Raw genomic sequence first — 26,899 nt, 5'->3', positions numbered from 1 at the left:
AAATAGACAACCACAGTAGTAAAATGACATTAACGCCTTCAGCTCATTATGTTGTGGAGTTATCTGGAAGCTTCTTAATACTGGCCCAAGAAGTTTAATTTGTATTATGTGAGGCTACATCTCTCTCACAGCTGCTCATGGCAGCCGCATCCTTAATGAGGTTGATTAGAGAAGGAGATTACTTCTCCTCCGCATCAAAAGGCGTCCCAGCAAATGGACTCAGTGAATTTAATTTAACCGATGGTGTTACTTATACCCTGACCTCTTTCAGAAAGGATTTAAGGATTTAGCTATCTTAAAGGTCTGAAGGTGGGGCTACTTGTGAAAGTCTCAGATTCATATCTAGAACATATAACATGTCCAGATAATTTTCAATTATCAACACATTAATCTAAGCTTGAAAGGGGCCTTTTAAAACACACTGAAATATCAACTAACGTTAAAACCTACCTTCTCAAAAAGCAACTTTGTCATTTGGAGGGCTGTACAATAAACCTGTTGTTCGAAGAAGAAGAAGAAGAAGAAGAAGAAGAAGAAGAAGAAGAAGAAGAAGAAGAAGAAGAAGAAGAAGAAGAAGAAGAAGAAAGGAAAGAAAGAAAGAAAACTGACAGTGTTGTTCTTGTCATTTTGTCTATCACCTCGCCATTCTACTACTGAATAAAACTTTGTGGAAGAAAGTGTGTGTGTGTGCATCTGTGCATCTGTGTGTGTGTGCATCTGTGTGTGTGCATCTGTGTGTGTGTGCATCTGTGTGTGTGCATCTGTGTGTGTGTGCATCTGTGCATCTGTGTGTGTGTGTGCATCTGTGTGTGTGCATCTGTGTGTGTGTGCATCTGTGTGTGTGCATCTGTATGTGTTTGTATCTGTGTGTGTGTGCATCTGTGTGTGTGTGTGTGCATCTGTGTGTGTGCATCTGTATGTGTTTGTATCTGTGTGTGTGCATCTGTGTGTGTTTGTGTGTGCATCTGTGTGTGTGCATCTGTATGTGTTTGTATCTGTGTGTGTGCATCTGTGTGTGTGCATGTTTGTGTGTGCATGTGTGGGGGGTGGGTGTGTATGCATGTGTGTGTGCATCTGTGTGTCTGTGTTTGCTTCTGTGTGTGTGCTTCTGTGTATGTGTGTGCATCTGTGTGTGTGGGCATGTGTGTGTGTGTGTTGCGGCATGGTCTGGTGCTTTATATTTAATTAATTGCTTGTCTGCTGAGATCTTTATTGTTCTACAAGCAAAAGTTCACATATACCAAGTGATGCCATGTAACCTTGCCTCCAAAATTATGCCTGATTGCCCAATAAAATGCCTATACCTGGGTTGGGCAGAAGAAAGGTAGGCGGAGCTAAGGTTCGCAGGCTTGGAGGACAGGAAGATCACAGGAGAGAGAAGACTCAAGAGAGTCAGGAGAGGTGCAGGGAGGAAGAAGAAAACAGAGTCACCATAGGTTCAGCATGAACTAGAAGCGCGTGCCCGGGAGGAGCTTACATGAGGATTGGCAGATGGAGAGAAGCAGCCCCAGATGGAAAACATATGCAGTATTTATGGGAACGATGGAAGGGAAATAGCCCAGATAGGAATAATTAAAGCAAGTGGCATGGGATGTGGGGCTAGGAGATAAGAAGGTAGCTTAGGGGGTTAGCTTCTGCCCAGTTCCAGTGTATAGGCACAATAAAAATCTAACAGGTGTCTTTTATTGCTATCATAGCACGTTAAATACTAACTACCACCATAATGATTATATGTGTTAATACTAGATATTATCAGCCCATTTCTCCTACACATGTGAGTTTGGACCTTATCTTCGATACAGTAATGATTTGGAAGAAACATTCCTCTTAATTAAACCTAGAAGAAAAGAGGGCAAATCCATTATTCGGTGAGAATGAGGCTTTTTATCAGTATGTTTCAAAGCTAGGAATTTCAAACCAGAGTATCTTTGTAGAGTCCTCATGCTCCATTCCCATAACTGAGGTTAGTAATGACATTGTGTGATAAGGAATGAATACGTCTTTAAGACAGTGTCCCTCAAACATCTCTTTGCTTTTTTTTTAGATTAAAGGATGATGACAAAGAGATATATTTCTACTAAATTCCTCTAGTATTCTATAAACATAGTGAGGATATGAATATCTACACAACTTTCTATTATTGTAGGTTGAAGCCCAAAATCTAAAACTACACATTAATATCCACTTTCCTTCTGCCACTAACTTCCCACTGGAAAATTTAATAGCCATAGCTCCCCTGAAAAGATGAGTGACTAGATACAATCTCAATAGTATATACATTTTACTTTCCACAGGGTTTGGTGCCATCCTATATTATTTAAGTTCTATATTTTCCAATAAATTAGAGAAGTAAAACAAATTAATGTGGGCTACTGGGAAATAAGAGTCGCCAGGGGACTTTAGTGGTGGGCCCTGGATGCTCAACAGTACCTACCAAGCAAAATGTGTCTACTGCTGTAAGAGTGCTTTGACAACTATGAGGGTAGTCAGTCACTTTCTGGTTGGATTTATTCCACAGGAAGGAGTAAATGTCTAGTATCGTAAACTTGGCCAAAACCCACAGAATGTAGGGGGCCCATAATCCTTAGAGGAATCTACCACTGTTTCTCAGTGGACATGTCAAACCCCCTTTCAAATATTTGTGCCTGTGTATCATTTTAAAATTTTATCTGTATTATCTGTAGGCCTGGCTAGCAATCAGTCAAGACACAGACACTTCTTATATTTTAAAATAGCCTTAGTTAACCTGGGGCAGGGTGGATATCAATCCTCTAAACTGCCTCCCATCGTGGGGCAGACACGGGATCCCTGTCTCAATCCCATGCCATCTGCTTCCAATAACTTCTATCAAGCTACCTCCCATCCATAATCCCATATACTTGCTAACGTTCTTCATCTGGGCCGGATTCTCCATCCACGCCGGCCATGTGCTTCTCCTCCATCTAACCCATGGCGGCCTTCCTCTCTTCACTTCAGGTCTCACTCTTCTGTCTTCCTGGCAGTCCTTTCTTTTTCCCAGAATTCCTCTCTCTCTCTCTCTCTCTCTCTCTCTCTCTCTCTCTCTCTCTCTCTCTCCCTCTCTCTCTCTCTCTCTCAGCGCCACCTATCTCCTGCCCTGCCCAGGTGAGATGGCTTTTTATTAAGCAAAAGGTGGGTCAGAGACAGCAAGCAGTAATTAGCATCAAATACATCAGATTATCCCAACACCTGTGGCCACAGATTTGCGCTTCTTTCAGCCTTGGTCTGAGAAACTTCTTTTAGCTGGTTTAGCTGCCGTCAATACAGAGTCCTTACTGGTCAAAGTGATGCGAATAAGTAACTGTTGAACTCTCAACCATAAATGGGACCACTGTATGACCCACCTCCCAAGCCTCGGGAACACCGAGGGAGAGCTGGGGGTGGGAAGAACGCCAGAGCTGAGGAGTGGAGAGGAGGGTTGTGAACTGTGGCATTGTGGATGTGGCATGGCCGCTGAACTCACGAGCTCCGAGCAGCAATGATTATCTGCTCAAGACATATACAAGTTCAAGCCAGTCAACATGCTAGGATGGGTAGGAGAGGAGCCCATGAGACTATGACCCTAGCTGAGGCGCTGTTGGCAATTGGTCGCTGTTGGGAGTGGGGGGCCATTTTTCTGTGGTGGTATGGCTGCTAGTCGATTTCCCATGTGTATTCAGTCTAATTGGAGATATAGGCACGGGCTTTAGAAGCTATGTACTACCCATTAGCTATATATGTTCCTATCACTAGAAATCAAGACCCACTGTTAGAGACCATAAGAAACAACGCAGGAGGGTTTCCTTGAAGAAAAAGCACGTTCTGTCTTCAGTCTTTGCCGAAAGAATTATTTCAGGAAGTGGAGTTGCATCTAAGTCTCAGTTACTTGGATTTTAGCTCGGACATCATTTTTCTCGCCCTAGTCGACAGAGTCAGGAGTAGACAGCTGACTCCTGCTCAATTCCTTCAGAATAGTAAACTGAGGCAGCAGGACTGGAAGGGATTGAAGCAGAGTCATACCCCTGCTCTCCGGCTCGGGCGTCAACCTTCCAAATGCTGATCAGGGACTGAAGACAAACCACAGGAGCGGGAAAGTTGAAAGAAGCTCAGGGGGAAGAGGAGGAGGAGGAGGAGGAGGAGGAGGAGGAGGAGGAAGATGATGGCACGAACAGAGGAACACAAACAAAGAGAAAAGCAGAAATTAGAGCAGACATAATTTGACTAAGCTATGTTCCTAGCAGCTTTCAATCCATTCTTCAGGCTGTTCCTGTGTGTTAGATGTATTTCATCAATCACACTGTAGTCCAACTATTACAGAAACAAAGTCTTCTCTCTCTCTCTCTCTCTCTCTCTCTCTCTCTCTCTCTCTCTCTCTCTCTCTTTTTTTTACCTTAAACACGTTAGCATTGGCTTCCCTTATTCACAACCAATTAGAATCAACAAGAACACTTTATTTCTGTCAATGAATACTGCGAATAACTGATTTAAGTTGGAAACAGATCCACCTCCCAGGCTGGCACACAGAAGGTTTTATTCTCCTGGATTAAACAGTTTCAGAGGCAGCAGTTCAGGGTCAGAGCCACTCATTCAGAGTCACCCAGCACGGCTCCCTCTTAGCTCATATGTGACCTCTGTCTGCAAAGCCATCTCACTGTCCAGGTGGTTGGTTCCTTGCACACGTGTACTTCAAGCATCAGGGAAGAAGAGCAACCGGAAGCTTCTGCCCTCTTCTTTTCTACTGATGTTATCTCTGTTAACCTCCCAACACCTGGCATGCACACGTGGCTCCACCAACCTGCAAAGGAGTCTCAGACATGCTATCCTCCAGCCTTGCCGCTGCTCAGAGCTCTGTTGCCAAGGAGGGTGGGAAGGATGGTCTCTGGGATGTAGCAAGACTCTATAGGTCATCGTGAGTCTTGATTTCTAAATCGACTGAATTGAGACCTGTGTGTAGCTTTAAAAAGCGTGCTTCTAAGCACGACTCTGAAGGGATTTGTAAAGGCAGCTACTTGAAGGTGGGTGACAACATCCAATAGATTTGGGGTTCATCCTTGGGAACTCAATCTTGTCCTAGGCACCCTCTCTGTCTTTTTTCCCTCTGTTTCCTAGGTGCAATAAGGTGGACAACTTTGCCTTTCCCTGCCCTTTTGTAATGATGCTTTCATCTGGGCTACCCCAGAAACAAAGGAGCCAACTAACTACAGTCTAAAACCTCTGGATGAAAGCAAACTTCCTCTTTTTTGACTTGTTTCTCTCAGATATTCTCTCACTGTGACAAAACAAGACAAAACAAACAAACAAACAAAAAAAACAAACAAACTAGTCTGCCCTCTTTTCAGCTACACACACAGACTTCAATGTATTTCTCCTATTCACAACACAGGATCCCCGCCCTGGCTGCATATATGTGCAACCAAAAGACAGGTTACTAATTCCACCAAACCTGATAAGAGGTGGGAGTGAAAAGAATAAGGAAACCAGAAAAAAAGGAACTTTCTGCTTAGGGATTGTGTGGGTGAGAGAAGAGGAAGTCAGCTGTCAGAATTCCCCAACCGATATAAAATTCTGCAAGGTGGAAACGCCACATCCATGACAGGATTATGGCAAAGGGAGGCTTATGGGTGATGCATTTGACAACCCAAGCCTCTAGTCGCATGGTAGATTCGTTCATTCATCAACGCATCCATTGACCCCTGACACAGAATCTGCAGGAAGGCTACTGGCACATTTTGCACAATTGCCCCTTAGGAGATAATGTTTCTTTTCTAGAAGTTACCCAGCCTTAGCAACCCACTTTGGTATGCTTTGGGATCAAGGATCCGGAAGCTACCTTCAGCCTGGTTACTGTTGTTAGCTAAATTAGGACAGACTTGAGGTTTCTTCGGCTGCATAGCTCTCTCTGAAACTAGTCAAATGTGCTGTTGGAAAGATTTTGAAAAGTCAATGCAGTCAAATACCTTTGAGTCTAAAGGCTTTGTTCCGCCCTCTAACCTCTGTATGCCATGCATTCCTAAGTCGTGGATGGAAAAAGTACTTACCTTGAGTGCAATCAGGGGCTCCAGTGAGAAGACAGAAGACAGAAACATGGCCTCCTAACATCCCAGTGGTGTGGCCATCTTCTCCTCACGATAAAACAGTCTAAGGTGCTGTAGACTAGAGTATAGGAACAGTTAGTTGGGTTTAACCCAACCAAATGTAATAATGTTGGACTTTACTACCCTTAACCTCTGCAAACTGTATGTAACAACCACTCTCCAGGGCAGGCCTGGTATTCAAGGGTAGACGGCCAACACAAATCAGACCCCATGTTTCTTAGTGGCTTTTCTCCTTTATGTTCTTTTAAAGAGAGAGAAAGAACATGAAGTTGAGTGGGTAGGGATGGGGGGAACAGGAACGAATATGTTAAAAATATGAACTTCTCAAAGTATAAATAAGTAAATAAAAAACCAAAAGCAATATTGGTCACACGTACTCTGGTGCCTCATATTTGACCACGTCCCCTGGATTGGGAGGCCTGGTGGCACTCAGAGGAAGGATAACAGGCTACCAAGAAGAGACTTGATACCCTATGAGCATATACAGGGGGAGGAAGTCCCCCTCAGTCACAGTCATAGTGGAGGGGAATAAGGGGAAAATGGGAGGGAGGGAGGAATGGGAGGACACAAGGGATGGGATAACCATTGAGATGTAATAAGAATAAATTAATAAAATAAAATTTTTTTAAAAAGAGAAGAAAATAAACTAATATCATAGGTCAACTAAAAAAAGACATAGATTATATATGTTAGGCAGAATGTAGTCAAATGAGTAGAACTTTTTTTTTTTTTGCCTCTTGCTGATTGACTAATTATAACCTGGGATCATCTTTTGCTTAGAAGGCAGGCAGCACACTCTAATAGCTTGAATTTTGCCTGTTATCAATCCTATAACAAAATGTGTGCTTTAAAAAAAGGGGGGGGGACTAAGGAGCCCTACTTGTGGCTAGGCATGGTGGCACACGCCTTTAGTCCCAGCACTTTGGAGGCAGGGGCGGGTGGGTCTCTGTGAGTTCGAAGCCAGCCTGGTCTACAAAGTGAGACCAAGACAGCCAGGGCTACACGGAGAAACCCTGTCTTGGGGGAAAAAAACCAAGCCCTACTTGCAGTTCTGTCCAACAAGCTTCATTTTCCCATTTCTCTGAAGATACACATCCTATCTATTGTTTCATCATTTGTTATAACTGTCACCAACCCATAATATGTCCAGTCATCCAAAAAAAAAAAAAAAAAAAAAAAAAAAGGATGTGGAATTTTCTGCTTTCCAGTCAGATTGTCACAGTCTCCAGTGGATCTGTCTGTATGGTGGCTGAGGCAGAACTGGTAGGAAAGGAGGAATTGGTGCCCTGACAGTGAGATGCCTGCTTACTAACCTGTACAAGGAGGCCACACCCACCCCAGATCTACGAAAGTTCATCACTGTACTAATTCGATGATTAGGTGTCCAAAGACCTATCTGCCTCAGAGGCTTGAATTTCTGCTCTCCTGTGTATCTTCTCGGAGCCACGTGTGTCTACTAAACGCTTGCACCTGACTTGTCTGAACTGAAATAGGAGTAAGGTGTGATATGCGCACTATGCCTTAAAGACTTATAAAAAAAAATGTAAAACGGCTATTCAACTTACACTACAATTCACAAAAATGTCTTACCATTGGCATTTTGCTTTCTAGAGTTTTTTTATTAATTTATTCAGATTACATCTCAAATGTTATCCCATCCCTTGTATCCTCCCGTTCCTCCCTCCCTCCCGCTTTCACCCTATTCCCCTCCCCTAGGTCTATGACCAAAGGGGACCTCCTCCCCCACTATATGGTCATAGGCTATCACTTCTCATCTTGGTAGCCTGCTTATTCTTTCTTTGAGTGCCACCAGGCCTCCCCACCAAGGGGAGGTGGTCAAATATGGGGCACCAGATTTCATGTCAGAGTCAGTTCCCACTCTCCACATAACTGTGGAGAATGTCCTGTGAGTTGGCTAGATCAGAGTAGGGGTTTGATGTTTACTACTTATATTGTCCTGGGTTAGTGCCATAGTTTGAGCAGACCCACCTGGGCCCTGATCCACAAGTCACGATGTTCTTCTTGTAGGTTTCTAGGACCCTCTGTATCCTTCTATTTCCCCATTCTCCTATATTTTTCTTACCTAGCCTTCTAGAGTTTTTGAGGACACTCAATGGAACACTACAGGTCCATGATGTAGAAAGAGAAAACAGAGCTTTCTAGCCAGCATTAAAAAAAAATCCTTAAGTGAAATTAAAATAATCAACATTTTTTTTCTCATAGCTAAAGGAATATCTCAGCATTATGCTTTTCTTAATCACTTCACCTGAACGGAGCCTTTAAGAAATAGATGCTCTCTCCCCCTCCCTCCACCCCTGCCCCCTCTCCATCAGCTACGCCCTTCAAACTCTTGTGCTTGTCAGAAATACCCCCTGGTGAATGTGTCTTGGAAGAGAATAAGTGCTCTGGAAAGGGACATCAATAATATATCAAACGGAAGGAAGGCTTAAAAAGAAGTGATTTGGGAAATGTTTATTTTTAGATGAAAAGGTCCCAGATACTGTGATTCCGTCTGAGACGTGTACTGTTTCTGGGCTTCGGGAAGTGTTGATCAACTCTGTGTAGGTTGTCCAGGGTCTTAGCTTAGTTCTCAGGGCAGAACTAGACACTCAACCATGTTCCCTTCTGCTCTCTGAATTATTTTACTAAAGCTAACGGCTTCACATGGCAAATCTATACAGGAAGGAAGTCTTGAGAACGGGCCCACCCTTGCCTCCCATCTTTGACCTCCTACCATCCCCTAGAACACACCAGTGTTTCATTCCTGGCTATCCAAGCACATCTCAGGGGCCAGACTGGAGTCACTTTAGCGTTTGGATTTTTGGAAACAGAACACTGCTAAAATAATGAGTGAGCTCTTCATCTAGATTGGGGATTTGTTCTACACAGCACGTCTCCTGAGAATAACGCCATTCTCATGGTCCTGGCAATTTTAATGGCTTCCATTGTCTGTGATGACATCCTTTTCTTCCTTTTCTCCCTACATGATCCGCTATGAATAGGCGAATGTAATTTTGAAATTTTAAACCATCTCCTGCGGGCCTGGGATTCAGATGGTCTCATATTCTTTATTAAAAAGAACAGAGGTGGCTGTTGCTGTTTCTAATAAGTATGAAGAAATGGTAGCTACAGTACTAGATACAGTCCAGTTCTACGTCGTAACCTAATTGAATATTTGGTCTTGAAAAGTTACCAGGTCACGTTGGGTTTCTGTTTCCTGGAGCCGTGGTTGTGTTTTGCTGAGTGAGGGTCCGGGGGGGAGGGCGGTGGGAAGAAGGATAGAGAGAAAAGCCAAAAGCTATTTTCTTCTACTCAAACAACTAGGTTTGCTCAAACACCAAGACTCTATTTTTACCAGGCTTCAGATGAAACAGCAGCTACATCCAAAGCTCAGGTTTTTCCTACCCCTTAGAGATGAAATCATGAGAAGTGGGGTATTAACTATGCTAAAAACCACCTTCACTTCTGGATAAAATACCAATAGAAATGTAGAGCCAGGAAAAGGTCAAGTTTCTTCTTAGTCACTGTCTGAGGGAGAAAAATTGCCCCTAGTGGTCAAAAGACACAGTGAGTTGTTGTAAAGTTTTAGCTGACACCAAGCTCTCCTGCAGAGTGAGATAAACAGCAGCCTCTGCCTTAACCCTGGAGTCTCCAATTCAGCAAGATTGGGTGTGGCGCTCACACGTCTAATCAATGTCCAGGTGACATGGATATTACGTGTCTGAGAAACCTCTTATTCTGAGAACCTCACCTTGTGGCTATCACTGGGGAAAAGACCAGGAGGCCTTTTCTTGATCAGTTCCACGGCAGCAGCTAGAATAATGCTTTTAGAGGCGAAATGCCCAATCTGCAATCAAAGTCTGGATCAGACCCCTGACCTATCTATCCTTCTCTCCAAGCTTGCCTCTCGGGGCAAGCGGTTCCGGGAGCTACTGTTTCCATCCATTTTAAGTAAGGGCGATGCATTCAATGGCTGTCTTAGAGGAAACGGCCTTGAAATCAGACTCGCCTTGGCAAACCTCATTAAAGAGAACAGAGAACTTCTGTGTGGTTTTTGTGTTTTCCAAGTTGGGATGCTGACAGAAATCTTAGCTTTGGTTCTCATTCAATGGAGGTACCTAGGAAGCCGCCCTTAGGAACCCCACAATGATTCGGGTAGTAGTGCTAATTAGATTGAGGCACAAGGCAGAGGTGCAGTTAAACTGAATGGTTTGTGCATTACAAGGATATGAGCTGCACTTCCTGAATTCCCATTGTCTCCAGCATGTGGTAATACAAAGATGCATCTTCCGCAGGACCCTGCACAGATCGGTTCATTAATATACAATGAATGAAGAATGAATGAATGAAAAAATATTAGCACTTTACTATCTGCTATGAGTTGTCACAGGAGCTCAATAAACTTGCTAAATTAAGGTCTATACCGTAGCTATATCCAAACCTCAGCTTCTGTGTTTTACACTGTCAGCATTCTGGGAGGAAAGCACCAGTTGTGGAAACTGCTCGGGCTACAGCAGTTATTTCCAGAGGCTGTATCCAATGCACGTAGCAAAGTACAGTGTTCTTGGTAAAAGACTAGACAAGACCAATCAGAGCATTGCATCTGCCTGAGACAGGAACCACGGGTGTCAAGAGGCAGTCAAGTGACTTAGGCAAACCCCCGTAAACCTCCTCCGCCATATTTAACCCGAGGTTCCAGGAGATAACCATCCACTTTTGTAGTTGTTATGGGTTATGTGTCACACTGTCAGTCACCAACTCGGGGAACGGGTGCACAAGTCACGAATTAAAATAAAAGGAAAAAATTGAGGAAATGAGTAAAGACGCTGAAAAATGCCGAGTGTGATTAGAGACAAAGCCCTCAGTCCAGTTCCTGGATTCACATATAGACTAAAGCTTCCGGCCGCCCTTGTAATTTATTATGAGTCTGCAACAGAACCTGAATCATATGGGCAAAACTACTGAGTGCCATTTCAGGTCTAACTCACTGGGAATCCCCATGCTGGAGCTTCCATACCTTTTATTTTCTTTATCTTTTTCACGCTTGCTGTCAACATGTATGAAAATCCCCCTCCTTCTCCCCCAAGACAGGATTGTAGCCTTTACTGCCCTGGACTCACTTTGTAGACCAGGCTGGCCTTGAACTCACAGCGATACACTTGTCTTCTGCCTCCACAGTGCTAGGATTAAACATATGAGAATCTTTAAAGCTATGAATTGAAGACAGTAGACACCCACCCCAAATGGAAGAAACCTACACTTTCATTTCAAGGGAACCTGTTTACTAATCTAGGACACTCAGTTTGCACTTCACATCAGCTGAAAAGCAAATGTTTGATGTGTACAGTCATTACATGTTTTGAACTCTATTTGGCCAGAATTGTCTTAACTAATAAAGAAATTGTTTAGCATGCAAATGCCACTGAAAACGTGACGTTATAAGCTACCCTCTAGGAGGTGGGGTTAGAGGAAAGCAGGAGTGGCTGGAAGGCAGATCCCTGGAGCACTTTGAAACTAGCGAAGAGAGACAGCTATGTGGGTAGAATGGAGCTTCCGGTGTTCTAGAAACAATAAAAATAGAAGTCCTGGAGGAAAGATAACCAGTGTTCTCTACACAATGCTGCGGGTCCTTCAGTTTTCAATTCTGAGATGCTTCGGTGTCCTACAAATAAATTTCCTGTTTTCTTAAATGTGAGTTAGATAGTCAGTTACTGTGGTCAAAGAGGCCTTGATTGTGCTAGAATTCCTTTCACATGGTCTCCAGTGACTTTTGCCCACTTGCCTGCATGCCCCTGATAATCGTTTCCACCCCTTGACTGTGTGCTGAAATTACTGGCGTATTTCTAATACACTGTGGCAGAAGTGATGTAATATCTCTGAAATTGGATCGTGAAAGCATCATGGCTTCCACTAGAACAACTGTCACATTCTCTACTGTGTGGTTCATTCTGGAGTAAGCCATGGCCGTGACACAAGACAGCTTTGTGTAGAGGCTAACGTGATACTATGCCTAGATTTGCCAATGACATATAAGTAATCTTAAAATGGATCTATCACCCTCGATGATCATTTGGATGAGATCTCATCCTAAGCCCATAACTTGATAAAAGACACTGAGCTAAAATCATCAACTATAGCATATGGAGTCTCTTGATATATATAAATAGAGTGATGCAATTTTATTTTTAGCCTCAAATTTAGTAAGTAGTTTGTTATTCAAGAGTAGGTAAGAAAAAAAAATAAGAGTAGGTAAGAAATGGCCAATACACTTTACATGGACAGAGATAAGCATTTCTACTGAATATACTTAGGGAATAAACACCATGACAGTGTTCACTTATTTGTTGTAAGTAAAAAGAATTTTAAAGTAAGAATAAATCCTATAGGGAAAAGAAAAATTAACTGTGCCACAGAAAACTGGGCTTCTCTTTTGAGTGGTCAAGGAAAGTTAGCCAAGAAGTGAATGAAGAAGGGACACATCAGTGGAAATATCTGAGGTCAGAGGTCTCAAGAAAAGGACATAGTAAGAGTTGGGAATGAAAATACCATTTTTGAAACATGGGGGAAAATGTCACTACTCTGTAGGGATCAAAAGGAGGCAAGGCTGTAGGTGCAGTTGGCGATGGTAGATCTTGTTAAAGCAAAGTAAGAAGTTTCTGTTTTATTCTAAGGCAACGAACATTCAAGTGATGGACATTAATATAAAGAGACGATGATATGGGGTACAAACAGATTGTTAGAGAGCAATAAGTTGGGAGTATATCAAAGAGTAACTAGGATGCTGGTATACCTTTCTGGATAGGTTGGCCAGGAATGTTCTAGAAAAGAAACTTTCCTTGATCCATAAGAATCTAGAAATATGAAGAGCTAAGAAGGAGGAAGTCCATAAAAAAAGCCCCAAGGCATATGTGAGTTTACATAGTTTGGGACACTAGAGGCAACAGGTATGTCTACAGCACATTGAATGAGACAGAGGTCTGCAGGATGGGCTGAAAGACACACCCAGTAGCTCTTCATAGACCACACTTAGGAGCTTGGATTTAATTTGAAGAGTAGCATTTGGGGTGATTGAAGGAGACATTGGTTCCCTGAGGATTCAAATCTACAGAATAATGTCCAACGTATCATTATATATTAACCATGTCCTAAGCTGTGTGTGAGGGAAATGATGGGAAATATAGCCCTGGTACTGAATTGGAACATAAGCCAAGAGTGAAGATGAACAGAGGCACAAAGCTCCTCCAAGGGAGGATCCCAGACCCAGGAGAAGACTAGAGAAGGGAAAACTTCTAATCGCATACCAAAGGATGACAGTCACTCTCTAGGCAGGAGCAAAACAAGACCCTTATTTCAAGCAAGAGTAGGTGTGAAAACATGGATAAGGACGTGGGACTCTTTCTGCATGCTGGAGTCCACAGGGAGCAGGGTGAGAAAAGACGCAAGGCTTCAGAGACAGCACAAGACTTTAAATGTGTAGCTTCGAGAAGGCCCTATACAGCTCCATGTGAAAAACTGTCACTTGTTTTCCAATGATCAACTTTTACTGAGAACCTTTTATGTCCCATATATCATCTTTTTTTTTTTTTTTTTTTTTTAATCTAAAGAACATTTTGTTGTAGTTAGAGACAAGGTCTTTCTTTTGTAGCCCTGGCAGTCCTGGAACTCACTAGGTAGACCAAGCTGGCTTTGAATTCGTAGAGATCCATCTGCCTCTGCCTCCTGACCGCTGGGGTGTGTGCCACCATGCCCAGCATAGTAACATTTTATATACTTTAAAAAACGATGAGGCTCCAATGGAGCAAGGTAGCATGTGGTTCACAGCTAGCATGCGGCGAACCAGAATCAAGCCAATATCATCTCTCTTGAACTAGGTGTGAAGAAGTTACAAATGGAACATCGTGAGTGGCAAAACACTCGTACAATATATAATAGGAGTGGAAGAAACCACTGAAGGACAGTTGAACCTGGGTAAGAGACTGTGGTTTGTACTAAATCTTGAGATAATAGGGACGAAAAGTTCCGGCAAAACAGTAACACGAAGGCTTGTTTATCATGTGGATTAAAGGGGAGGAAGAGATACACATAGGGACAGACTCTTGATTGAATGAAAGCAGGAACGTGGGAGGAAAAGGAGAGCTGAGGGAAACTGCTGCAAGAAGAGTCAAAAGGGCTTAGTGACTCATTTGGTACACACCGCGGGAACAACAGAGACTGTAAGGTAGACCGTAAATGGTAAGGAGGTGAGTGCTACCCATGAAGAGATGCAGGGAAATCAGGAAATGGTCCCATGTGGGGGGAATGAATGACAAGAACGGAAAGATGAGTATCAGCCATATCTGTAAGACAAAGCTAGTGCTATTGAAAGAGAGTGAGTGTGGCTAAAGACTGGACAGGGTCTCGGTAAAACAAACAAACAAACAAACAAACAAGTGATGTGGGATTCAAATGCATAGGGGAGACTAAATATCGAAGACCTTGTTGATTTCCAACACCTGTCCCCCTGCCTTCACCTTCCTAACTGAATAGCCATTTGGTGCAGCTATATATAGCGTACTTTCCAGAAGCCAGAGGGTGGATGCTGACCGATCCAAGCCAACAGTGAGCATTCCCATCTCTGATAGGAACACGCACGGGATACAACTCTGGGCAACAAACTTTGAGGAGTCAGCTAGGATGATCTTAAAGAAACAACATAGGAGGTGGGGGGAGGGGCGGCAGTGGCATTTTCTCCAGGAAGTTGCTCCTTCTCATGAATTCACATGAATCCTGTAACTTCTCCGTCAGCCCTGGGCTCTGGAGTTAACCTTCTTTAGGGAAAAGTGCCCTGGGATACAAACAGGATCCATGCATTTGGAAATTACTCAGCTTTAGAAGCCTCAAGCAACCCCTAGGAAATCTAGGGAAGCCCTTGGTCAGAAATTAAGAAGATGAGGAAAATCAAGGTAGGCTCTTAACCAAGGCGTCGGCCAAACAAAAGAAGCCAGAGATTTGGTTTACCACAGGCCGGAGTGAAATATCCCAGAGAGACGGAAGAAAGTTGAACCCAGGAAACAGCAACTGGAGATGATAATCCTTTCTTTAAAAAAGAAGAAGAAGAAGAAGAAGAAAGAAAGAAAGAAAAGAAGAAGAAGAAGAAGAAAGAAGAAGAAGAAGAAGAAGAAGAAGAAGAAGAAGAAGAAGAAGAAGAAGAAGAAGAGAAGAAGAAGAAGAAGAAGAAGAAGAAGAAGAAGAAGGCCTTGACCAAACTCAGGAGGTGATTTGAGGGCCAACAACAATAACGTGGTTTCTGGACCACTAAACACATCCTCGACTCGAAAACTAGCATTCGCGTCAGCTGGGCAAGCCGGTTCAGAAGCAGCCTCCACGTGGCTATTATTCATATTCATCCTGTCAGTGTGAGAAGCACGGCTCGAAATGGACTTTGCTACTTGAAATTAAGTGTGATCACACTCAGCGGCCCCGGGGAAGCACTCCAATTCAAACCTCAATTACCAGGGGCTGCGAGCCAGGGGTAGCAGCTCCGAGAAAAGGAGAAGGGGTGCTTTCTCTCGGGGTTTCCCCACTTCCGCGCAGCCTGAACCCCCGCCTCAGCCCCACACCGCGTGAATGTCCTCTCACTTCTCCGATTTTCTCCCCTCCTCCTTCTCCCACCTTCAACATCCTCTTCTCACTTCTCTCACAGCTGTCTTTTCCCTTGGAAAAAGTATCTGGACCCTTGTGACTCTGTGAGCTGTTGGAATGAACTAAAATCTATTGTTTCCCAATAACAGCCGGCCCCCCTCCCTTGACACACTATACAGCAGCTGCAAATTCCCAGCGTGGGCCTGCCTGGCCAAGGTACTAAGCCGAGCTGGCTCTGTTCCTCCATCTTGCTCATCACAGGGTCACTAAGAATCCTCCAATAGGACACCAGGACAGTTCCAAAAAACAAAACAAAACAAAAAAACCGAGCTGCTTTCTTGTAATCCCGGCTCTTTGCCTAACCTGCCTTTGATTTCCCAAGAGTTTGGGCTGGGTACACTCTGAGAAAAGATGAGGTGCCCCAAAAGACAGAGTTCCGAAAAAGATTAAATATACACAACATGGCTAGCAAGTAGGTACAGTTCCAGACTTCAAAATAATGGAAACAAAATTATTAAGAGTGGCTCATCGGAGAAGTAATTATTTCATTATAATATGAAAGCACAAGCATTTGTGTGTGGGAGCAGATAATATTTTTCTAAGCATTTGCTCATTTTCCCAGTCTTCCCGTCCCTCACTGGCTGCACTGTCTGGGGTACTAGAAGGGTATGTCGAATTGAGTAAGTACCCAAAGTATTTTCTGGCTAACGATGCTGACATTTCTGCCAAAACTGTGTTTATTTGTTAAAAAACACACACACACACACACACACACACACACACACACACACACACACACACTTCACTGTGTTATTTGCAGCACTAAATCCAACCTCATCCTCAATGGAGACAGGGTGATTGGGTTTCGTGGTGACGTGCCAGCTCGTGCTTTGTGGGGCTGATAAGGTGCCAGCTGCTCCTCGGGCGTTTCTTTTATTTCTAATCCTTAGGCTCCTTTTCCACTTTGTTTTTGTGTGACAAAATCAGGATTAGAGGGTTTTTTTCTAAGTGACTGGGGCGAGATGGCAGCAGCATCTCCTTGAGCCCCGTGCTCAGGGGCAGCCTGGAAGACAAGGCTTGGTGCTCCCCTCATTTATCCTTTACATCCAAAAGAAAAGGGTGCGTCCTATTGCTGATGGCCTCTCTGTTGGAAACCTGTAAAGCAATGGACTTAGGGCCTTAGGGCTGAAGTTTCCAGAAAGCAGTCTGGAAAGCACCAAGGTAGGATCTCCTTCAAGCTCCGGTCAGATCAAACAAGTCTCAGGAGTTTTCTCATGTGCTTCTGTGTCACGTGGTGACTGGCAGCCATCATCCGGGGTTTCTGTCTGAGGGCTAAAATGAGCTTCAGGGTTCCTCCTTGAGTCTTTGAAGGAGTTAACATTGTTTTTTACCCACTTGAAAATTCCAAACCGCCACAAGCCTCCCCTTCACGGGCTGGTTCCCCCAGTGCGGCTGGAACAGGGCCAGCCAGATTTTCCTCTACTGAGCAGGCCCGCCCAGCCTCCCCCAGAAAGACTGGCCTCTTCCATTGAGCAAGCCCTCAGAAGAGGGAACTGCAGAGCACATGCACACACACACACACACACACACGCGCGCGCGCGCAAACGTGCATGGACGTAGTGGGCGGAGTTATTTATGTTGCTGTTGTGATATTTAAGATGGGGACAAAACAAGCAGTTACAACGCCCCAGTGGACACTCCCTTTCGTGTTTAAGGACAGAGAAGGGCAAAATGGAAACGGGGAGCCAGCTTTCTCCTTCTTCCCTTCTACCTTCACAGAATCAAAACACTTATTCTAAGGGCCATGCAGAGGCGGAAGGCTCAAGAAAATTATGCCTTGTCTGTTTCCTGGCTGCTTAGGAAGTCTTGATGCATGGAGGCCAGACGTGGGGGGTGGGGGAGGGCACACTGGCAGGCAGGGGGTGGGGACCTGATAGCTAATAACTTTTGCACCTCAAGAAAGATACTCTTTGTTTCTGAGAGAGAGAAGGAGAGGGAGAGACAGAGACAGAGACAGACTGGCACACACACATACACACAGAGACAGACAGAGAGTTGAGGGGAACGGAAGGAGAGAGAGAGAGAAAAAGATCCTGTTACTGGGTACTGTTATCAGAAACTCGTTTCAACCGGACACAATCGGATAGTGTGTAGTGTGTGTGTGTCTGTGTGTAGAGGCTGGGGGGGGGGGGTGGATTGAGGCACAGGCACAGTCTACTTAACCTTTAAATCTATGTTCTCTTTCAATGCAGAAAGAGTTTAAAACTTCAGGCAAATTAAAAGCAATCAAATGGTTGAGAAAGCCTTTATGACTAAGAAGGGTTGCACTGGAAAATATGTAAAAAGAGAAGTTAAACCAGCTGGCGCATTTAATTTTGGCCTTTCCCCCTTTTTACATTTCCCCCCCTTTGGCAAAAAAAAAAAAAAAAACAACCAGGGAAAACCTTCTGCCTAAATACCCAGTGTTTCTCCTAGTGTTTAGCCCTAGCAGAATGCTTCACAGGTCTTTAGTTTATTTCTCCTGGGACTGGGTGTGAAAGAGACATTCCACCCCTGAGTCACAGGTCACTTGCTGGTTCAGCTTGGTAGGGCAAGGCTCCATCTCATGGGTCTCCTGTATAGGCAGGGGTGGGGAATCAGAGTGTGGGGCAGAGGTGAGGGGCGCTCAATGGCTACTTGTTCTGTCTATCATTTTTATAAGGATGCTCCTCCTCTTATTCTCTTACCAAAACAAAACTACACAAAGCTCTCTTGCAAAGCACACAACAATACATTTCTAGCTCATTAAGTTATGCATGCAGTTCCAGGAACACTATTTAAAGTACCGTCCATAACACAGATGCCTAAAATTAATTCCCAACTCAAACCAACAGGAGGGCAGATATCTAGACAAATCATCAGGGCGCTCACACTAAGCAGGATGAACCAAAGGAACTGGAAAAAAAAAACCTTACTTGCCTAAGGGTGAGAGGACAAGGAAGGCTTTCCGGAAGTGGTGGCGATGAAACTAAGTTTTGTGAGCAAGGAAGGCACACGAGAAAATGAGCTTTTAGGCCGATGTTCCCTCCCCTTTAGGATGAGGGACAGGCTGTGGTGTTACATGGTGACTAGGATTCTGGGAACCCGTGGGGGGAAACTGAGTGTGATGCGATCAGACAGGCTCAGGAACTTTGGAGTTTGAAAGCAGAAACGCTGAAAGGAGCCGTTAAGGGTAGGGCATTTTACTCCTCGTGGAAAAGGATGCTCGTTCATGGTTCTAAGCCAGTGGTCCTCAGCCTTCCTAACACTGCGCCCCTTTAGTGCAGTTCCTCATGTATGCTGACCCCTCCAACCATAAAATTAGTTTTGTTGCTACTTCGCATCTGTAAATTTGCTACTGCTATGAGCCGTAATGTAAATATCTGATCTGCAGTGTAGGAGTCTCAACTCAAAGGCTGAGATCCGGTGTTCTAGAGGCATTGAGTATAAAGACAAAAGGCAGCAATGGGGAAACAGTGGCTGCAGGCAGCACTGATTTAAGGCTGTGAGGAAGGGAGGTTAAAGAGCTGCAGGGGAGCTATGTGGGGAGACTACAGTGGGATAGAGGCAAGGAGGAACCTGTTCAGGCAGTCTTACAAGGAACACAAAACACATCTGGGAATACACCTGCAAAGCTGAGGATGGTTATGGTGAACAGCTTTGATGGTATGCCTCCTGGTCTTTCTGCCCAGCTGGGATTTCCCTACCAGTGGTAGTGTTTTGGTCCACGACACACAAAGACTTCATGGTTACATACTGATCTTCATGCAAACTAGAAAAAAATTTTAAAAAGCACATAGTTAACACTACGAGTATACGACTCCCCGGATGCAGAAATTGCTCACAGGTGCTAACATAGATAACACCAAGTTGATCTGTAAAAAAAAAACAACTAAGAACACATTCAATGGGATGGGATGGCCCACACACACAGAGAAAAAACGAAGCTCTGTGGTACTCTGAAAACGAATGACGTCTGAAAATGTTGAAAGTAGGGAAGAGGAAACCTCAGAAATTTTCAGTGTTATGTCCTATTTTAGGATGGTGGTGGGGAGACCAAAGATACCTGTTAAAGGGATTTAACATTTAACTTTTAGAAACACAATAGAATTTTGAGAGTTTTCAGGTTCCCATTTCAATGTAAAATCAAATGAAATGCCAAAGCACACAGAATCCCCCTGAAGTAATTGGAAACATCCATGACTTTTCATGTTAATCTGGTGGAACTTAGTGAATATAGTAATTCGGGAAAATGCTGGTACAAATACCCAGTAGTGAAAATGACTTCCAAGGTGCACAGTAATATGGTAGGGAACCGTGTTTACTAAATGTTAAGTAAGTCTGTGATTCTGTGTCTTTGTAATGATTTAGCCAATTTGATTTGCGTTCTTATTTTTGCCTATATTTTCTGCATTATGTATTAGTTGTATTTTTATATTCTATATTTTACTATGCTTTGATGTCTTAGGGCCTTGAGGACCAGAAACAAAATGAATCTGTTCACTTCCTTTTTTAAAAATATTTATTTTATTTGCATTGGTGTTTTGCCTGCATGTGTCTGTGAGAGGGTGTTGCATCCTCTAGAACTGGAATTGTAGTTACAGACAGTTGTGAGCTGCCATGTGGGTGCCAGGAATTGAACTCAGGACCTCTGGAAGAGTAGAACGTGCTCTTAACCACTGAGCCATTTCTCCATCCCCTGTTCATTTCTGAGATACCAAACAGCCTGTTTTGTTTTGTTTTGTTTTTTTCCAGCAAAGTTTTTAAAGTACAAACCAGTTAATGGAGATTCCATGACTCATCTGCCTCCTGGCATCATGGGTCCGAAATTCTGACCCCTTCCTTCAGCCTGGAGCCTGGCTGAAGAATCCAAACTGCCTGTCTGACACACCACTTCCTAAGAAGAGGGAAATAAGGCTATTGCCCCAGGCTTTCCAAGCCTCCTGAGAAACCTGGGGACTTCCCCATGTGGCCCTAGGCAGAGCATGCCTGGTCTTGAGAAACTCAGGGAATAAACTCATCCTAAAAGGCACATATCTCTGCCGCCGAACCATAAGTAATAAAAACTAAATATCACAGAGGTTTCACATTGGTACACTGCCAGGGACTGTACTGAGGTTCGTGAACCTGCTAGGGAGGCCCTCTATCACTGAGCTAAATCCTCAGTCCTTCCCAGGCATATTTTAAAAACACTCTGATGAAACTCAACAAACAAAATCTTTGTCGGGTAAATGAATAAGGAAATATCTCTACTCAAAAGATGTCTCCTTTTCCTGTAATAAAACTGTCCCTCATGTGGTTGAAAAAAAAAAAAAGGCATCATGCTCTTAGGCAAGTGAGGGCAGCATTTGTGAGACTCAGGGGCTCAACGTAACTCACATACTGCAAAACAATGCCGAGGAATTATGGCCTGCCTGACAGTGCTGCTTCTTGATTCCAGAAGAAAGGAGGACAGGCTTTTGCCCAGCCAACACACCTATTTTACTGTATCTCTCTGGGTAAAATGCTACTTTGGTTTGCCAGAGTGGATTAACTGTACTAATAAATAACTGTAGATTTCAATTATGTAAGATAATTAAAAAAAAAAAACACATATTCCTCAATCGCTGAAATGCAGTGCAGGTGTTCATAGTTGGACAGCTGCCTTCCGGCTGCCTCCCCGGCTCAGAAAACAGATCCTTCTTCCAGGGTGTTGCCATTTTGAAAATACGCATCTCAAGGCTGCTAGAAGACCAGGAGAATGGTGAAAGCTGCAAGACATAGATCCAATTGCCAATTGGCTTTTCTGTGTATGCTCTGTTGACTAGATATAGTTACTTGATACCCCCCCCCACCCCCGCCCCAGATACGATGGGCTGCTTTCCAGATAGATCAAGCTGGATCACCCAGGATGGCAGTCCACAGGGAAGGTGACTTTAGGCTGGTCATGTGATAATGTAAATCGGTGGATCTTAACCTATTGGGGACCATGAATCTGATAAAAACTTGTGAATGGCCTCCTGCTATGGAAGTCCCAGTCTCTGCTCTTATGAAAGACATTTTGTTGGTGCCCTGCTCTCTGTTATCATCCTCTTCGCATCTGCTTCGCAGAGTGACTTCTAAAACGTCCATTTTGCTATCTTACTTCTTCCGAGAGAGTTGCCCGTGGACGCAACCCCCAAACCTTGCAATGGCAGGCAGGTCTGTGAGTGGACTAGCTCTACGCACCCCTCACTGTGTGGCTTTGCTTTTTGTGTTCCGTCCCAGCTGGCCTTGCTCTGTCTCCTCAGCTACCAGAACTGATTCCTCCTCATTCTTTCTAGTGGCCATTCAGATCTCAGCTCACTTGTTGCCCTCTTATAAAAGCCTTTACACACACACACACACACACACACACACACACACACACACACACACACACACCAAAAAACAAACAAACAAAAAAACAAAGCAAATCACATTTCTTGTGTTTCCTCAAAGCCCTCTTCTGAGCATCTCACTTTAATGTTTGTCAAGGGTTGGAATCGGATGTTTGTGTGATGGTAAGATTTGCCTGAGTCATTCCTGCTAAAAAAAAAGGTCCCGCTGGGTTAAAAGCTCGGGGTGCTCAAGCCATTGCTGCGCACCTGACTTCGTCTGGCTAATAGGAGAAACCCTGTCATGAAAAACGAAGAAAGAAAGAACAAAAGAGAACGAAAGGACAAAAGAACGAATGAACGAAAGAAAGAAAGGGCGCTCCATATTTGTGTCAGACATGAATGATTGGTTGCATGGGTCTTGCCGATGCTTTGTCCTGCCCTGTGGTACTGATGGAGAAATCAACAATAACCGAATCCCTTTCTCTTTCTGGGAAATGGATGTGGATACAACAAATGAGGCAGGATTTGGCCGCAGACCGCTACATTTCCTATAGTAGAGCCATGTTGCCCCTGAGATCATTCCCAATCCAATGGGAGAAGGAGCAGTGAAACGTGTTGCCACTCCTTTATTTATTTTATTTTTTTAATTGCAAGGAGAGATGCTCAGACAAGGAGTAAGGGCTGTGGAAGGTAGGAATGGGTGAGGAACACACTGTTGGGTAAATCCCAAAACACTTCCTGGAGAAGATCAGTTTCCAGACATAAATTAAAGGTTTCTTCATAACACCCACTTGAATTATATTAGTTGCCTGAGTGCCAACAGAATACCGTGACTACACGCCTTGCTCCTTCTTTGAGTTCTTCAAAAGGGACAAAGCTAATAAATTATGAGCTAGTCTGGAGAGGCTCAAGTTGGCCCAATATGTTAGTCATCCAGGTAGAACAAGACATTAGGCGGTGTGTCTCATACGTAAGTGAATTCTATTATTTTATAAAATGTCTAGCATCTCTCCATGGGGTAGGATTTTACAATTGTATCAGTCTCAAACAGGTGATTTCCTCTGGCAAATGACTTGGGATTGAAGAGGAATGCGGAGCAACAGCCTCGCTTCCCTGTGAGTTAGGTCCTTTTTATCCCTATATGAAATTCCTCTGTCAACCAGATCTAAAAAGGAACAAAGCAAGTAGGCAAGGGACAGGGCCACACCTGACCTACAGCTAACAAGTAAGCTAAGCAACACACCAGGGCTACTCTGTAAGGTGTTGAAGATGTGAGGGGTATTTGTTACTGTAGCATAACTCTGCCTGATACACTCTATATCATGGACGATAAATGTATCCGGTGGAACTCACACTTTGAGCTCTAGACACTAGTGAGAGAACGGCTCAATTCCATTTGAGTGTGTCATCCTTCATTTTTATCCAATTGACCAGGTGTTCTCAACCTTCCTAATGCTGCCACCCTTTAACGTGGTTCCTCATGTCCTGGTGACCCGAGCCATAAAATAATTTCATTGCTACTTCATAACTGTAATTCTGTTATTGTTGTGAATCCTGACATGCAGGATATCTGGTATGTGACTCCTGTAGAAGGGTCATTTTATTCCCAAAGGGGTCACAGCTCACTGGCTGAGAGCAGCTACAGCTGACAGCCAGAAAGGCACGTGTGCAGGAATAAGGAAGAAAGGAGAAAGAGTCAAGCACTGAAGACAGGCGCAAATGCTGTCTGCATTCCTTCACTGGAAAGAGGCAGGAACCACCTGCCTGGAAGTTTTCTTTGTTCTTTTTTTTTTTAATCTGCCAAGAGAACTGCATTACAGAGACAATTGTGGTTTTTTTTTTTTTTTTAAATCCCTGCTACCTAGAAGGAATTTATTTTTCTGTTAAGGAAATTTTTAAAAGAGAGCTTTATCTCCTAACTTACATTGAAGGGACCATAGTTAGAGCTCACCAACATATCAGTTTGATAGTCTCACTGTACAGAGAAAGCACAGAAGAAGAAACTCACTGAAGGCAGAAATGGTTCACACAAACTATCTGCTAGGTTCATGACGGTGGGTTCATAGCTAAATTCATTTTTTTTAAAGATGTATTTGTTTTCTGTTTATTTATTAAACAACAACAGGAAAAAAAAATGAATGCTTTGACCTGTATGTGAGCACAGTGTACGTGTATCTGGTACCCTTAGAGTCCAGAAGAGGTCTTTGAATGCCCTAGAATTGGAGTTATAGATCGTTGTGAGCTGCCTTGTGGGTACCAGAAACAGCACTCAGGTCCTCCGCAAGAGCATCACTGCTCTTAACTACCATGTGCCCCTCCAGCTCCAGAAGGGCTCTATCCTTCCTCCTCACTTACCTCGCCTTCCTCTTCTGTTTTCTTACTTCCTTGTCACAAATCTACTCATGACATTCTTTGCAAGATTCAGGTGTGATTGCTGTAGCTATAAACACAACATACATCTTAGGTATGTAACTCATAACTATATTATTTCATATTGTGATAGCTAAATATAAACTAAACACAGTTATTATTCTAGGAGTTCAGTCCATACCTCAAAAATATCAAGGGGATATTGCAGGATACCAAATCTTTAAATCTTGAAAAGTCCTCTAAAAATGATCTGGAATTTGAGGGAGATTTGTTTTGACACTTTCTTTTAAGCATTCTAGAGTATATTCCAATGTACCCGAGGCTGGCTGGCCATCAACAAATTCAGTTTAACTTCATAGGCTTCTCCTCATACCTGTTGGCTTCATAAATTCTACTCTCATATGCAACTTGCAGCTTAAGAGTCTAGATTATCATGCTGAAGACTTTCTATTCCAAGGTCAATCCCAGTGAAACGCTTCATCTCCCTCCATATACTTGCATTCGAATCATGGCATGCAGTATCAATTTTTAGTCTCTACTTTTAGGCAACATTGCTCTTCCCCTAAGTGTGTCAAGTCTTTGAGATGGTCAATCAAAGGTGGCTGTACAGAAGCAGAGCCATTCCATCGCTGGCAGCAGTTTTGGACAGCTGAGCACTGATACAGAATTAGTCACTCAAGAGTCCCGTTCTGAAACCCACCCGACTACAAGTCAGAGCAGTTAAGAATTACATGTGCAGTGCCTGAATCTGGCAAAGTTTTCTGGAAATCTAAGGAGTTATATTGAGTTATTCTCAGCAATTTAAAAAAAAAATAAATATATTGAAAGGATTGGCCCTGATTCGTCAACCCAAGGTTAGAACTTCCAAAATCTGCAATGGAAAGAAAATCTCACTTTGTAACAAAAGCCCCAGCTTGAAGCATGGCGTCTCCATCCCCACTCAAGGCTAGAGAGTACCCCACTGAGGTTTTAAATATGGTCGTAAAAATAAAAAACGGAGTTGAACTCAACAAGCTTGGGGTATCTCTCATCCTATCCCTTTAATTGTGGGGAGAATAAGTTATTATTTATATAGCAAACAAGCAAGAGAGATCCAGATTTTATTTCTTAGTCGAGGCAGCCTAGCATTACTTTCACCTATTCTAAATACTCCTTAAAGGTAGATGCACATGGCACATACAAGGCACAAAGGAGGAGGACATGACATTATAGCAAAATTATCTCTGCCTCAAAAATCCTGACCTCATTTATTTTAATTTTATTTTTTGGCATCAATTTTACAAGGTTCACTTTCCTATGATGAAATATGTGGCTAGAGAGATGGGTCCATGGTTAAAGGCACATACTGCCATCGCAGAGGATTCCAGTTCAGTCCCCAGCACTCACACCAGGTGACTCAGAACTGCCTTTAACTCTAGTTCCAGAAGATCTGAAGGCTCTGGCCTCCATGAGCACCTGCACACACATGTGTGCACATGTGTGCTCACACACACACACACGCGTAAAAAAAAATAAATCTTCTTTTAAAATATTTAACTGTCATATAAGTATATACATTGTACCATATATAAAATGCAAGATGGAGCCTTGTCATCGCCCTTAAGAGAATTTAGACATGTAGAAGATGCGATTTGGGTGGCAATATCTCATCATGCTATAAATGGAAGAGTGGCTTCCTTCTGCCCAACAACTGCTTTGATAGTTTCCCGCAAGCTGTCTCAGGTCCAGAGACTGAATCTGACTCCAGATATGCTTTTTTAATGTGTACCGGCACAGTAATTCAGACCCAGGAACTAATGCTAAATTACAGCAACAGCCACTTTACCGGGAAGCCCACTTGGACAGGAAGTAGAACATTGGCTCACCAGGAAAACAGCTTGCCTGTGTTCCTTTAAAAAACAAAAGGTCCCACAGTTTAAGCCCCTTTTTTTTGGCAAGGAGTGTTACTGGTATTTCAACTTGATAAGCAATTCAGGCTCAACAAATAAAGCAAACTGATGATGGTAATAATGGCATAATGGCAGTCATGTGTCATTGCACTGTTGGTGCTTCTCATCCAGCGCTCGACCACTGGTTTCTGAGACACGAAATGCCTACCTTCCCACTTGTCCTCCTACTCCCCGCCCACTCTGATAAGAAATCGTGCGCAGTAACCCTGGGAACTGCCCGGTGCGATTACTTTGAAGGACCTAATTGCAGGTGCTGAGAAGGAGACTCAGCATAATTAGAACTAAATTATGATCAAATTGTTTTCAGGAGATTGGTAATTGTACCTTAGGCCTTAAGATAACCAAACATACGCCAAGTAGGCTCACCCAGGCCAAAGGCAAGTGCCTCCCCATCACGCGTCACTGTGTTTTAGTGTATCTCGGACAGTGTCTAATAACTGTATTTACCTATGCCAAGTTATGGGTTTGCCAATGACCAAAAGGTTCTACTGAGAAGATACAACGATGGCTG

This window comes from Acomys russatus, chromosome 31 (assembly GCF_903995435.1).
Source record: "Acomys russatus chromosome 31, mAcoRus1.1, whole genome shotgun sequence".
Classification (NCBI taxonomy): Eukaryota; Metazoa; Chordata; class Mammalia; order Rodentia; family Muridae; genus Acomys; species Acomys russatus.
The sequence above is the reverse complement of the archived record's forward strand: the minus strand, read 5'-3'. Positions refer to the sequence as shown.